The sequence below is a fragment of the Mastigoproctus giganteus genome, chromosome 10 (genome assembly GCF_048544385.1).
Source record: "Mastigoproctus giganteus isolate SK-2022 chromosome 10, ASM4854438v1, whole genome shotgun sequence".
Lineage (NCBI taxonomy): Eukaryota > Metazoa > Arthropoda > Arachnida > Uropygi > Thelyphonidae > Mastigoproctus > Mastigoproctus giganteus.
This window is the reverse complement of record NC_143584.1, coordinates 228,653,176-228,667,267: the sequence shown is the minus strand read 5'-3', so window position 1 is coordinate 228,667,267 and position 14,092 is coordinate 228,653,176. Positions and strand designations below refer to the sequence as shown.

The following is a 14,092-nucleotide window of genomic DNA, read 5'->3' as shown; positions in this document are numbered from 1 at the left end:
ACTGCAAATTGACTAGCTCTGATCTAATTATTGTAGTTTATTATTATTATTATTTGTATTATTATTTTTCTATTCTCTAACTGATTAATTATTACTTGTTTTACCAGTAACTTAACTTAATGCAATCCTCTTTTGTACATATGATTTTAATGTTCGAAAATGTTTTAATCTATAACAATGTTTATCTTCCTGTCGATCTCTTATTATTGTTATTGTGTTCATTGTTCTGATCTCAGATACACTGTTAATGGTTACCTGTTGTGTATCTTGTTATTAATAAAAATAAAATTTTTTTTTTAAAAATCTCATTAACAGCAGTGATTATTCATACATTAAGAACCTGTAGATAAAAGGTAGCAGTAATCAGTGTATTGATGTGGGATTTAAATAAAGATTTAACTACCAACATGGATAAAGGGAAGGCTTTTTGCTTTTGTAAATGTTACTACAGTGGTCGCAGACAGTTTTTAAATTCTATACAGTAGGATCAGCTGATGTTACCAACAGCAACTTCTAAATGGGAACCATTCGAGAAATTAATCATGGAAGCTACTAGGCTTTTCATGCAAACTAAGAAATACTGTTCAAGATTTAGGCCTAAGTGGAATGTCAAATGAATTAATGAGACTCATAGCAGAGAAAAAAAAAATACATGAGATGCATATAAATTATCAGGTAACAAAAGTTTATGGTAGATACAAGCTAGTCTGTAATAAAATCACAAAGAAGGTCAGCAAGCAAAGCCAGATTACATAAAATCTTTGACAAGGAATGCAAATAAAACAGCAAAGCCTTTTTAACTTATGTAAACTCTAGGAGGAAGGGGATGAATCAGAATGGTTCACTTGATATCAATGGTTCAACTGTTGATGATACTGCTCAGGTAGCTGACAAACAATGAGTATTTTGCATCTACATTCACAAGCGAGGAATTCTGTAGACAAGTGCAGGACACAAGCTTATTAAACTTAATGATTTTGTAATAACTGAGTGTAAAGTGGAGAGAAATTGAAGTTAAACATAACAAAGGCAACTGGGGTGGATGGGTTATATCCAATTATATGAAGGGAGGCAGCAAGGAAGTCACCTTAGAGTATCCTTGGATTTAGGGGATGTCCCCCACGGACTGGAGGTACCCATAGACTGGAGACGTGCAAATGTGACCCCAATTCACAAAGGAGGATCAAAGGCTGACACAAGTAATTATAGACCTGTAAGTTTAAATTCTGTGCCAGGGAAAATAATGGGGTCACTGGTTAAAGAAGCAATACAGAATCACCTGGACAAAAATGAAATTATAGTTCAGACACAGCACGGGTTTTGTTAAGGGAAAATCTTGCCTGACAATTTGATTGGATATTACTATGTGGTCATAAAGGAACTGGATGCAAAAAATAATTCTGATATCATATACAATCGATTCCGGTTATTTGGGACACATCGGGACTAGTGCATTTTGGCCCGATTAAGTGGCTGCCCCAATTATCTGAAGTTTCTCATAAATATTTAAAAATACAATGGACCCCCGCTTTACAATTGGTTTACTATACAATCAAATCATGTTACAATGGACTCACCATAGTAAAGTACCATTCACTATAACGATGTGTAGTAAGTGCCAGTCATTGTGACCACGTTTGTGAATTGAATTTTAATTCTCTTAAACGGCGATTCTAATTAGCAAAAATAGGAGGAAATTTATCCACAGGCTATAAAAGTAAAGATATATTAAGCACAAATTAAGCACTTTATTACCTTACCAATTAAAAAATTAAATGATATGTGAAAATCAGAAGAATATGTGATAATCAGAATAATTAATACGTAATATGTATATTCTAACTAGCTGACATTTCTGTTCACTGAGATTTGTAGGTGGCAGTTAAAATTTAAAACAGTAAAAAGATGATGATGTTGTTGTTATTTGGTTTTTAGGAGCATTAACAACTAAGACCATATTGCTCCGGGGATATGTGGTAGTCATTTTTCAGAGTTTTCCGCATCCTCTGTATTTGGTGGTCACGAGCTAGAACCCCGGTCTAATCAAGAAGCGTGTGCTACGAACTGCTGCTGCTGCTGCTGCTCCTACCCACCTGGCTACGGAGTCACCCAGTAAAAAGATAAGCAATCAATAACAAAGAACACGGCACACACAAATTGCGATTAACATTATATGCACACAAGTGAGAACAGAGTAACAAGTTATGAAGCTTTAAAAAGAGGAATGAAGAGAAGAGTCTGAAAATTAATTTTTTTATACGATTGAAGATTTTATGGAAGTGTAAACACATTTCACCACAGAATTCCAGCTGTCGGTATTATTGCAAATTCAATAAGATCTAGTTTACTATCCATTTATGATAGATTGCACTAACAGAAAAGCCCAATAGACAGGTGACTGCTAATTGTTTTATGGTTGTGACCTCCAGAAATCCGACTGAACCTCGTGTACAGTCGGAGACAATCATAGGGTAATCTCCAGTGCTGCGGTCTCCTGCCCGATTAAACAGTATGATGTCCCAATTAAGCGAAGTAAACCCTGGCTATTTTCTTGATTGGGTTCTGTTTTTTATGATTTGCCCCAAATAAATGGCTGCTCCGATTAATCGGTGGCCCAAATAACCAGAATGCACTGTACTTGGATTTCAGGAAAGCTTTTGATATTGTTGCACATAAAAGATTGCTGTACAAATTGGAGCAGTGTGGCATTAAGGGCAAGTTGCTGCTATGAATAAAGGGCTGGTAGAGATTGAGAACAGACAGATTGGTAATCAATGGACACAGCTCATAGTGTTACTAATATCATTAGTGGAGTCCCTCAGGGTTCAATGTTGGGTCCATTGTTGTTTTCTGTATTTATAAATGATACTGATGATGGTATATCAAGCTTAATCTCCAAGTTTGCAGATGACACAAAGGTTTGTAGGGTTAAGACAGTACACTGCTGCAACAGGATCTAGAAACATTGAGCAGATGGGCTGTGAAGTGGCAAATGAAGTTTAACATTGACAAATGTAAAGTACTACATATGTGAAGTACATATGGGTAGCAGTAACCCCAGAGTAACATATCAAACTTGTGGTATTACACTGACAGTGGTAGAGAATGAAAAGGACCTGGGGTAATTGTGCAAGCAGATATAAAGTTTTCTGAGCAGTACAGATGGGCTGGAAGAGTAGCTCATAGTGTCTTGTCAATGATAGACAGGAATTTTTCTAGCAGGGATAAGGAGGTGATTATCCCCTTAAATAATATGGTCTTACCAGGCCAAGGTGTGGCCTGGCAATGGTCAGGCACACCTTGAGTACTGTGTACAGGTCTGGAAGCCTATTTTAAGAAGTATGTAGAGCTGTTGGAATGAGTATAGAGAAGGGCAACAAGATTAGTGAATGGAACGAAGGTTTGCTCTTACGAAGAAAGGCTTAAGTTTTGCAGATTAGTTGCTGGAGACTAGGCACCTGCGAAGTGATCTGATTGAAGTGTATAAAGCCTTGAATGATTTGAGCATGCTCAATGCTGATGGGATTCTTCGTCTTGCTCAGAATAATCACCTGAGAGGGCATAAATTCAAATTCCACCTTTAGCCAGCGGCTGGTTGGTGGAACAGACTTCCATCCTTTGTTGTAGAAATTGATAGCCTAAATAAATTTAAGGCTGAGCTGGACAGGTATATACCTGTCCAGCTCAGCGAATGGAGGGTCCTTGAGGTTGTCACAGACATTCTATCAGATATGTCAGACAAGCTGTATTTGCTACCTGGGAGTCTAAAATGCTGATGGAACTGATATTCGGGTGACACTCAAGTCAAGTGGACCCAATTTCGACGAAGTCCGGACAGTCTGGGACAGCCAAACCCTCATGCTTGCACCTTCACGATGGTGGGGCGGTTAGTAATCCTGGGTATAACCTCCATGCACATGGTGGATGACCACCCAGGTGTGAACCAACGTAAGCAGGGGTCAAGGTGTGGTGCCCACACCACATGGAGGAATGCCGCCCCTCTATGTTACCAGGCAGTACTAGGTGGTAGATAACTCTCATCAACCAGTGCAATACAACCACTTTGCTTATTGGAGGCGTGAAGTGGTGGAACCCATGTTTAGTCTCTAGAGCTACGTTCCGGTCAACCCTTCCCTATCCCTTTTATCACGCAGTATGATTGATGACTTTGAGGTTATAATGAACATCGTGGCGAGATCCAATATTCCTTCCTTCATACGTATTTCCTGAAAATTACAGTCTACAGAAGTTGAAGTCCAATGTCAACAAATATCTTCTTTCATCTTCTCAACCTCCAACCCAAGCACCGTACAAAGTACTATAGGTTCTAATACCTCTCGTGTTTGGGGTTTACATAAAAAAAAAAAAAAAAGTATCAGCATTAGTAGAGGGATACGGTACAAGAAGGCAAGCTCACGCGCATCAGCCAAAAAAAAAAAAAAATGCTCGTTTGTTCCAAATACCTGTCCAACTCAGCCTTAAATTTATTTAAGCTATCAACTTCCACAACAAAAGATGGAAGTCTAGTCCACCTATTATAGCTAAAGGCTAACATCCGCACATCTATCCTACAAATGTCTTTCCTCGATTTGAATTTATGCCCTCTCAGGTGATTATTCTGAGCAAGAGGAAGAATGCCATCAGCACTGAGCATGCTCAAACCAATCAAGGCTTTATACAGCTAAACTAGTTGATCTCGCAGGTGCTTGGTCTCCAAACACTGTAATCTGCAAAACTTAAGCCTTTCTTTGTAAGAGAAACCCTTTGTTCCATTCACTAATCTTGTTGCCCTTCTCTGTACATGTTCCAACAGCTCTACATCCTTCTCAAAATGAGGCCTCCAGATTTGTATACAGTACTCAAGGTGGGGCCTGACCATCATCTTATACAAGGGGATAATCACCTCCTTATCCCTACTAGAAAAATTCCTGTATATCGTTGACAAGACACCATGAGCTACTGTTGCAGACCGTCTGCACTGCTCAGAAAACTTCATATCTCCCTGCTCAATTACCCCCAGATCCTTTTCATTCCCTACCACTGTCAGTGTAGTAACACAGAGTTGATACATTACTCTGGGGTTACTGCTTTCCATATGTAGTATTTTACATTTGTCAATGTTAAACTTCATTTGCCACCTCTCAGCCCACCTACTAAACTTTTCTAGATCCTGTTGCAGCAGCATACTGTCATTAACAACCCTGCCAATCTTTGTATCGTCTGCAAACTTGGACTTTAAGCCTGATATACCATCATCAATATCATTTATAAATACAGAAAACAACAATGGACCCAACACTGAACCCTAAGGGACTCCACTAATAACATTAGTCCACGAAGAGCAGTGTCCATTGATTACCACTCTCTGTCTTCTCCCACTCAACCATTCCTTTATCCATAGCAGCAATTTGCCTCCAATGCCACACTGATCCAATTGGTGCAGCAGTCTTCCATGTGCAACAGTATCAAAAGCCTTTCTAAGATCGAAATATATGATATCAAAGTTATTCCCTGCATCCAGTTACTTTGTGACCACATCATAGTATCCAATCAAATTGGTCAGACAAGACTTCTCCTAAAGAAACCCATGCTGTGTCCGAGCTATAACTGAAGTCTTGTCTAGACGATCCTGAAGTGCTTCTTTAACCAGTGCCTCCATTAATTTCCCTGGAACCGAAGTTAAACTAACAGGTCTATAAGTATATGAAATATATGATATCAAAATTATTTTTGTATCCAGTTACTTGGTCACTGCATCACAGTATCCTATCAGATAGAAAAGACAGTCCTTTAACAAATTCATGCTGTCTCTGAACTATAGCTGCATCTATTTCTAAATGGTCCTGCATCACTTTAACCAGTGATGCCATTATTTTTTCTGGAACATACATTAAGCTAACAGGTCTGTAATTTAATTACTCATGTCACCTATAATATCAATTTTAAACACACCCACCAACCGTTTATGACTGGTTGAATAATGAAATAAAATAAAATAAAATGACAGAAAAGACTGTAAAATAATATTTACAAAAAAACTTTTAATCATTTACAAAAAACTAAACTATAACAAAAGTAAAATAAGTTAAAATGCATTAAAATATAAATATAAAAGCGATAAAAAGACGATAAAGAACACTAGAGCTTTCGAAGGTGTCTTCCTCCTTCCTCAGTAATAGTGAGACTTAAATGACACATCCTTAAGTACCAGGCTCACGGCACACGTGGATGACCAGGCGCATACTCAGCATTCCTTTCACTTGTACCGGAACCGGAAGTGGACTGGACACGTGGAAAATTAAAACGTTTGTCTCTTGTCAAAACCACCGCCTCAAAAAGGGGGTGAAGCCTAACTCCCCTGTCTCTGTTTATACTATTGTTACCAGAGGATCCAATCCACAGACTTTCCAGCCACTTGCGGTCCCAGAATCTATGCGCCCGGTCAAGGATGACAGCGTTGTCGGGGGAGATCTGGTGTTGTTTTTCCCAATAGTGCTCGGCAATGGCGGATTTATTGAGCTCTGCGGTCCGTATCGCTCGTGAATGTTCTCCTAGACGGTCCTTGAGACGCCGTCCTGTCTCCCCCACGTAACATTCCCCATTTCACCTTTTGATTCTTCTTTATGAACAGGGGATAAATTTGCACATCTCCAGTCCATAGAGGCCTCCCCTAAATCCAAGGATGCTCTCATAATTATGGCTAAGGGTTTGCTTACCATCTTTGTTGCCTTCCTTAATACAATTGGTTAGATTCCATCTACACAAGCCACCTTTTTTTTTTTTTTTTTTTCCTATGTTCATCCTCAACAATTTCTCTTCCACTTTCCTTTCAGTTATCTCAATGTCATTTCTCTCCCCATTAGAGTGAGATAAATTTCTAGCATTCCCTTCCCAAAAGAATTCCTGATGTGTGTGGAATGTAGATAAAAAAATACCTATTCAATTTGTCAGCAACCTTGATGTCAGTGGTCCTTCGACAGATAACCCACTGACATCAAGTGGCACAATGTGATTCAACCCCAGTGTTCTCCCCAGAAAATTTTGCCAGCTGGGTGGCATTATGAAGTAACCAGGCAGGAAAGTTTAATACTTTGCAAAATTATAAAATTTTCTGTTATTTATAAATGTGACTTAAGCAATCCAGAGCAAAATTTAACATTATATGCTCCTCTCACATTGATCTCGATCACATAGTATGTTTGAATTAATATTGATCAAGATCCAGGAGCAGTACCATACATACTGCGAGAATCGCTTAAATTTTAGCCAGGCTGTCAGTTAAATTCACCGGGTGGTGCGCCCATTCGATAGATCCTGGGGAGAACACTGCAACCCCTTACTTCTACTGTTAATATAAGCAGAGAAGTCTTTGCTGATTTTCTTTGCATTCTTTCCAAGAGACTTCATAATCTCTTAGCTTGCCTAGTCTCCTTTGTTACTTAATTACAGCCTAATTTATATCTACCATAGGCTTCTGTATCACCTGATAATTTATATGCATCCCACACACTTCTCTTCTCAGTTGCGTGTTTAATAGTTCATTTATCATATATAAGTGTATATATTTATCATATATAGTTCATATATAAGTTTAAGCTCTGAACAGTATTTCTTTGTTGGTATTAAAAGCCTAATAGCTTCTATGATTACTTCTCCAAATGCTTACCATTTAGAATTGGCTGTTGGTCCCACTATACAGAATTTAAAAACTGTCTGTGACCACTATAGTCACCCTTACAAAAGCAAAAGCCTTTCCCTTTACTCATGATGGTAGTTATGTCTTTAATTAACATTACTACACTGTGATCACTGCCACCCGTGGGTCTTTTACCTGCAGACTCTTATGCATTAATAATCACTGCTGATAATCAAATTTCATATTTCAAATTTGCCTCTCTAGAAAAGTCATCCAAGAAATTCGCAAAAGCCTTGCTAGTTTGTGAGTGAACAACCCACAAAAGTTCCAGTCAATATCTGGAATGTTAAAATCCTTCCCATTATAAGACATTCTGTTTACTGATTAGGCCTAGAACACATTCCTCTCCATTTTGTTATCCCAGTGCTTATATCACACAAAACTGACTCATCATTGTGTTGGTCACCCATGTTGATGGATGAACTTCCTTAAATTTAATATCCTTCTTTAACTAAGAGCATAACCCTCCACCCTCCTATCCTACCTGACCTTCCTGTACACATTGTGCTCCTATTCAAATTCAGCATCACTTATTTCTGAGAGACATCATTTCTTTCCTATCCCTATAAATGTCTGCATTTGATGACTTAATCAGTATTTTAAATTCATCAAGTTTATTTACAATGCTTCTAGCAGTAGTGTGCATAAAGTATACGTGCACTTATTCTATCTCTTAATTAGCCTAACATATCCCATGTATTTACTTGTTCCATGATGACCCACAGCGAGATGGGGGAAGCCTCTGGTGCTGTCGACAACTAACACAGTAGGGCAGTGGTTTTCAACCGCAACAACATTCCAAGGGTGCCATGTAATTTGGATTTAAGTTACTAAACTTATTATTTTTTAAAATTTATATGTTTATTTCATTATAAAAAGGTGTACAGTATCTTTTTAATTTTGTGGTGATCTATAATTGATGTTTACTTAGTACCTCTATATAAAGAATAAAATTATTATATACTGTATACATATAATTTGTATTACGAAATGTAATTTTTATAATTATATTATTGTAATAACTATCACACACACACATATATATATATATATATATATGAAGAGAGAGAATCGGATCTAACAGGCAGAAAATTGACTAGGGGTGCCGCAAAATAAAATAAATTACTTAGGGGTGCCGTTATTAAAAAAAGGGTTGAAAACCACTGCAGTGGGGCCTGAAATCCCTGACACCTTGCTTTCCAGGCTGCTGCATGTTCCTGGAGAAGAGGTGCAAGAATCACTTTTCTCTCTGCTATGGCTGTAGCTAATCTATTAGTATGTATATCTGCCCAAGTTAGCAGTGTTCTGATCCACCTATCAGTGCCTTGATAGCATCAGCACTGGTGGTGGTGGTGCACTAATGAAATCAACCCAGCACTGCAGTTTTTTTAAACAAAATACAATTAACTTTGCACTTAAAAAAAGGAGGGGGGTTACTGGGCTTTGAAACCATTCCCTTGCTCCCCTTTTTTTCCATCTAAGTAGTATTTGTAAGTTGTCCTTTGACTTGTAATGCATCACACACTATATGCAGCTGGTATGGTTCAATTTCATCCATGTAAATTAGTGAATTACCAATGACACCAAGAAATCCCACCAGCATATTATTTATCAGAAGTGCTTAAAGCCAAATGGCATTAACTGGAAGGAGGTGCATATGTTGACAACCTGCTTCATATTTGATGGGAGTATTAATGGCGCATGGTGGGAGTATTAATGGCGCATAAGCTACTATGGCTATAACGCGCTTCATATCTGACTACACAATACCAATTGTCTGCTGACAAAACTTTTCACTGGCAACAAGAAGTTTATGAGAATTTTCATCCAGTAATAAGGTTGCACCATTTGTCACTCATTTAGAGGGTTCTCTTCCCATCGCTGTTTTTAAAATATCTGAAACGGAGGGAGCAGGAATATTCCCCGAGAGTTTTTCAGCATAACAGGCTCGTGGTCAGATGCACCTACACACAGAAATAGACTGGAGCAATGTGGCTCTAAATGCCGATCCTGCATAAAACCAATTACAATCATCACAATAACAAAAAAAAAAAAAAAAAAATATAGAAAAGTGCGATTACTTTTCTATTTTTTTTTTTTGAAGTAGTGTGCGATTACTAACACTACTTCAAAGCAAAAATAATTGCGTACTAACCTGTAGGTGACGAAAATCACAAATGGCCAAGCTGTTCAAGATAGAGGAATATGCAATCCTTTCAAACAGAGTAGTAACATAGGTTACTCTGTGCTTTCGACAGCCAAGATATACTGTTAGTACCGAAAGAGAAACAAAAAAACCATCGAAAGATAAACCGGTCGATATTCAGTACCGGGTACAGCGCTCAGACTGCTAGCGATACGGCTAGCATTTGGAAACCAAAACCAACATGTTATCGCGTGGAATAAGGGAAGCTGGAGACATCTGGTGAGTATGGCCTTGGCACACCCAGGGTCCTGAGCTGGATATCATCATTCTTCTCTTTCTAGGTGATTCCCTACTATTTCTGACGCTTGTTTTCTCTCTCTCTTGGGGTAATTCAGATTTTTTTTTTTTTGGCTGGTGCAGCATAAGCCTCAGGCTTCCTTGCACCATGTGGCTAATATAATAATAATAATAATAACACCATTATCTCCGCTAATACTGATAATAATACACAGTAAAAAAAAATATATAATAATAATAATAAATTACCTAGAAATTCTTTAATCAGAGCAGCGAATCCAATAAATTTCTCTGCTGAACAGCTGCAGTAATGGATCTTTCGCAAAAAAATTTACACATAACTTTTATACATGTTACTTTACTACCACCACAATTACCATCTTCTAAACATTAGGGCAAGTGGTGACGAAAACCGTTTTATTTTACGTATATTTCAGTTAAGATAGAAATTAAATTTCCTCCAAAATACACTACTTTCACTTTCGCCTGCAGTTTCCTTGGTATTGCGTCACTCTAAATAAAACACTGAAAAACACTGTTCCAGTCACAGCGAAGTAAGATATGTTACTACTTTGTGATTCCAGTTAAATCTTTACAAGCTGGTACATCCGGTCACAGACTACTTTTCTGTGCATCCGGTTGAGTTCTGGGGAGGCTGCAGTGATCGACAAGTTTCGCTCCTCCCACTGCTTGTGTTCAGTTTACGCTGTCACGTGACCATTTCTACCTCCCTCCCAACCACCACTACAGTAATGCAGTAGGTCAATTTACTCATGTGTAAACAGCAGGTAACTGGGCAAAAGTTACACAGAAGAGTACTACAAATAGGCCACAAATAGGTCTTGTATCAAAATTCCTCTTTCCTGAAGAAATCACAATTTATTAACTCTGCAAAGCTTTTTATACCAACAAAGAGATATTGTTCACGGTTTAGACCTAAATGTACACTGAAAGGACAGAACACATGGGATACCTGGATAACCCCTTTCCTAAACAAAATTTTATCACCAGTCTTTGCTCAGTCCTTCAATCTATCTATGAAATGATTTTACTAGGCCAACTAAAAAAACACAACTTTCAGTAGAACAGCTTTGTGCACACTGATGATACTTGATCCAGAGCCAGTTTAGACTGAATAGGGTATAGTTTCAATAGTGGCAAATGTATGCTGCTAGTAGTATCGTTTCAAAAAATCAGTCCTAAAACTTTCCAGCACACCATTTTCAAAAACTATATTCCACCGAAAGGACAGAATTAATGGGATAACTGGTTTCTGGGCAATGCGAAGCTGTCACCCCTCTTGCTAATTGATGAACCCACCTCTTGGCAGGTATATAGGTACACTGCATCACTAACAGTAGGAGACCGACAGAATTACTTAAAATGTACAGGTCACTGTTGAAAAAAAAGCCTTGAATTAGGGTTGAATTTGAAAGTGTCTGCAATTCTGGCCAGATACTATAGTAGGGAGTATATGATGACAGCTTTGTCGATCAATTCGGCCCTGGAAAGATTGTGCAAGGCTCAAGGGGAAAATTTTTTTTCAGCCTGGTCTGTACTTGTTAACAGGAGAGACTGCTTCTACAGGGATGGGATACACTTAAATAGAAAGGGTGCAAGAATATTTGCTGATGCTATCGAGGCAGTGTTAGGCTGGTCGGAAAACTGCTAGCTTGGGGGGAAACAAAGACTAATAGATTAACAGTAGCCACTGGCAGAGGTGAAAGAGATTCTTGCACTGCTTCTATTGGAATGAACAGAAGCCTGAAAAACAAGATGCAGGATATTTCAGACTCTGCTGGGAGTCATTGCGGTACAAGTAAACACATGGGTTTTGTTAAGGGAGCTAAGAAAAATATCACGTGCATGTATACCTGCGTGTACAACAATGCCAGGAGTTTGGTAAATAAATTTGATGAATTTGAGGTATTGCTCAAAACATCAAAGGCAGATATTGTTGGGATCTCAGAGACGTGGTGTCACACAGATATAAGGAATGCAGAACTGGAATTTGGGGAGTACAACGTCTACACAAAGGATAGACAGGATAGGAAGGGAGGGGGGTTATGTTATTAGTTAAGAAACACATAAAATCCAAGGAAGAGAAACCAGTCGACATCGCTTGACAGTGCAGTGTCGAGTCAGTTTGGTATGACATAAGCATTGGGAGATCAAAATTGAGAGTAGGAGTATGCTATAGGCCTAATGACTCTGATGAGTATAATAAGAAACTGTACAGAGAAATAGAGTGGGCCAGTAAATCAGAGAGTCTTATAATGGGGGATTTTAATTTCCCGTATATTGACTGGAATTTCTGGATTGGTCACTCCACACTAGCAAGGCTTTTGTGGATTTATTGGATGATTGTTTTCTACATCAGCATGTTTGGGAAGCAACTAGAGGGAGTAATAATCTTGATCTGATTATCAGTAGTGATTCTTCATGCATTAAGAATTTGCAGATAAAGGAACCGCTAGGTGGCAGTGATCACAGTGTGCTAAAGTGGGATTTACTCAAAGAGGTAACTACCATTCGGAGTAAAGGGAAGGATATTGCTTTCGTAAAGGCGACTATGATGGTCTGAGACAATATTTAAATTCTATAAAGTGGGACCAACTGATGATGTTACCAACAGCAAATTCAAAATGGGAAGCATTCAAAGAATTTATCTTGGAAGTTACTAGGCTTTACATACCAACTAAGAAATATTGTTCAAGGTTTAGGCCTAAATGGATGTCAGATGAACTAATGGGACATATTGCAGAGAAGAAAAATGTATGGGATACATATAAATTAACATGTGACACAGAAGCCTATGATAGATATAACCTGGTCTGTAACCAAGTTACAAAGGAAGTTAGGCAGGCGAAGGCAGATTACGAGAAATCTTTGGCAAAGGACGCAAAGAAAAACAGCAAAGAGTTCTTTACTTATCTAAACTCTAGAAGGAAGTGGATGAATCAGATTGGTCCACTTGATATCGATGGTTGAACTGTTGATGATCCTGCTCAGGTAGCTCACAAACTAAATGAATATTTTGCATCCACATTCACACTTCAGGAGTTATTCAGTGAGGGGAATGCCAGAGGTGTATTCAACTCTCACAGTAAGCTAGATAATCTTGTAATAACTGAGAGTAAAGCGGACGAGAATTTGTTGAAGACAAACACAAGAAAGGCACCTGGGGTGGATGGGATCTATCTAGTTACATTAAATGAGGCAGCAAAGGAAGTAAGCAAACCCTTAGCCATAATTATGAGAGCTTCCTTGGACTCAGGGGAGGTACTCATAGACTGGAATTGTGCAAATGTGATCCCAATTCACAAAGAAGATCAAAGGCTGACACAAGTAATTATAGACCGGTGAGATTAACTTCTATTCCAGGAAAATTAATGGAGGCACTGATTAAAGAAGCACTGCAGCATCATCTAGACAAGACTTCGGTTATAGCTCGGACACACCATGGTTTTGTTAAAGGAAAGTCTTGCCTGACCAATTTGATTGGATACTATGATGCAGTCACAAAAGAACTGGATGCAGGGAATAACTTTGATATTATATATTTGGATCTTAGAAAGGCTTTTGATACTATTGAACATGGAAAATTGCTGCACAAATTTGGGGCTGTGTGGCATTGGAGGCAAATTGCTGCTATGGATAAAGGGATGGTTGAGGGGGAGAAGACAGAGAGTAGTAATTAATGGACACTGCTCATCGTGGACTAATGTTATAAGTGGAGTCCCTGAGGGTTCAATGTTGGGTCCATTATTGTTTTCTGTTTTTATAAATGATATTAATTATGGTATATCAAGCTTAATGTCCAAGTTTGCAGATGATACAAAGGTTGGCAGTGTTGTTAAGGACACTACTGACACTATGCTGCTGCAACAGGATCTGGAAAGGTAGAGCAGATGGGCTGAGAGGTGGCAAATGAAGTTTACATTGTAAATGTA

At 38.4% G+C, this 14,092-nt stretch overlaps 1 protein-coding gene across 1 annotated transcript in view; it reads right to left on the bottom strand.

Moving 5' to 3' along the window:
- LOC150080015 (uncharacterized) overlaps positions 1-10,040 on the bottom strand; it is a 244,699-nt gene extending 234,659 nt beyond the window's left edge. The window contains exon 1 of the mRNA XM_090383382.1: positions 9,852-10,040. The gene's annotated coding sequence lies outside the window, so the exon portion shown is untranslated. The remainder of the gene's footprint in view (positions 1-9,851) is intronic.
- Between the last annotated feature and the right edge of the window lie 4,052 nt (positions 10,041-14,092).